A 2,373-nucleotide genomic window follows, 5' to 3' on the forward strand; every position below is an offset into this window, starting at 1 on the left:
CAGGCACCGTACACCCTCGGTATGTATCACCAGCTATTTCCCTCGCGATCGAGTCTCTCTCGACGGCGTCGTATAATCGACCCTTACACTTACAGAGTTCTCCTTTTTCTCTTTCTCTCTCTTTTCCTTTCCCTCCTTTTCTCACCGTCGCCACCTCTCTCTGTTCCTCTTCCGTTCGCGTTCGCGCGTTCGCTCCGTTCACACACATGTACGCATCCACGCACACAGCACCATGCGCGCGCGCGCGCGCCCGCTCTCTCTCTCTCTCTCTCTCTCTCTTTTCCTTTCTTATTTTCTCACTCTGTTTCTCCTTAAGTACTAGACTCCTCCTCTCTCACGCAATTTCTGTGTTTCCACACCTATCTTCTTCTTCTCCTCTCTCTCTCTTTCTCTCACTCTTCCTCACTCTTTCTCTTCAGCTCTCTTGGTTCGTTGTTTTTTCACGACCAAAAAATCGACAAAGTCTTAACAGGCCGGTCGGTCCGGTTGCTCGTAGGAATTTACAGTGTTCTCGCTTCCACGAATATGCGCGCGCGCCAAGTCACTCTAGCAACGGCGAAATCTTGTAGTATGGGTAAATAAACGCGGGATAATGTACATCTTTTGCGTTAGCAAAGCAAGAGACATGCGTTACATTGGACTCGTAAGATTCACTGCACTTTTTCGCAAGACGCGTATGTGAAACCGTCGAACCGTACAACCTCTCTCCTTCAGCGGTACAAGGCAAACTATTGGATTTTGTGATGGCAAACAAGGAACCGACTCCGACTGGTCGCGTAGCGGGACGGGAGATGATAGTGGGGGGAGGGGGAATGTACTGCGCAGGAGCGTATTGGCGCGACCAGCGGCGTCTCTGTTACCAACCACTCGGGCTGTCGGGCACTCGGAACTGCTGCTACCGATGATCAGGCTTTCCACAACATCGCACCGCCATCGCCATGTCCATCGTCCGTGCCATCCTTGGCGCAACGAGTAATGTTTCGATTAGAGAGTACCAAGTGCGAATTTGTAAAAATTCTTTCACGCGCTATCGATGGCTATCAAGCTTGTGTGATCGTTGCTTATCCGATTTCCGTGGTCGCGTGTTCTCTCTCTCTCTCTCTCTTTCATTCACTCACTCACTCACTCACTCTCATTTTCTCTCTCGCACGCATGCGGAGAGTCTCAAAACGGAGGAATTGAGGTCATTAAGGAACGGAGATAGGGACCGATTGCGTGCAAATTCAGCGACGATATTATTCTTACATATACATGTATGTATGTATGTATTATAATTGAGCGACATTTATTAGCATCGCATAGTTATCCGCGTGATCCAAATATAAACGTAAAAGCGCGTCTCTTTCACGAATAATCCTTCGCGCAATTATTATTTTTTTATTAGGCAAACGAAAATTCGCACGAGTTTTTAACCTTTATCTTTTTCTCTTGAATTTGTCGCGTCTTGCGACTAAATTGAAAATGCGAATGTAAAGCACACGCGCGCTTTCAGTAGTGTAGATATGAACCAAATTTCAATATTTCCCTCATTGCGTGACATCTCGGTATACGATAGGAGTGTTGAAGACACCTCGGTGCTACATACACGGCGATTACGGCCCTGAATTGCGGCGCCGCTGGCGGCGGTTTTGTTAAGGCGTAGGTAGGTAGGTAGGTAGGTAGGTAGGTAGATAGATAGATAGGTAGGTAGGTAGGTAGGTAGGTAGGTAGAGAGAAGTAGGGAGGGCGTAGCAATGCGCAGCAAGACGCAGAGACATGCGCGCGGCGTGATCTCGTAGCTCGTAGCCATTGTAGCCAACGGCTTACCCAGCTGTAAGCTGTTCCAAGAGACGAACGAATCCCCCCATCTTGTAATCTGGGTCATGGGAACTGCGCAAAATAGCCGACAAGATCGCGTCGTTCATTGAAAGCAGTAAAGAGATCGTCAGTGACAATTCTCTACAAGTGTTGTTTCGTTGTACATATTGCAACGCGCCGTTCGATAATTACGACTGCACTTATACGAGGTGCACTGTACGTCGCAATCGTTTTATCTCTCAATGAGCTTGACTGATCGCTGACCGTAGGCTCGGCCCGGAAAGAGTCGCGCGTCGATTGGCCGACCAAGGATCTTTGCTCGGCCGTCTTGGAGTTTCACGCGCGAGGCTCAAATCACGTTCACGGTATGACATTCGCGACAGCTTATTCCCGCGAATTGTGAAAAATAAAGAGAAAAACGAATTATCGCGATCGAAATCATTATCGGACGTGATTAATTTCTTCAAATAGTAGCATGTTGTAACGCGAAAGTTGGAAGACTTTGTAACTGGACTTTATAGCGATACGAGAGACTGTTTATTTTCTCTCACTCTCTCTCTCTTTCTATATATATAT

The sequence above is a fragment of the Atta colombica genome, unplaced genomic scaffold (genome assembly GCF_001594045.1).
Source record: "Atta colombica isolate Treedump-2 unplaced genomic scaffold, Acol1.0 scaffold294, whole genome shotgun sequence".
NCBI lineage: Eukaryota > Metazoa > Arthropoda > Insecta > Hymenoptera > Formicidae > Atta > Atta colombica.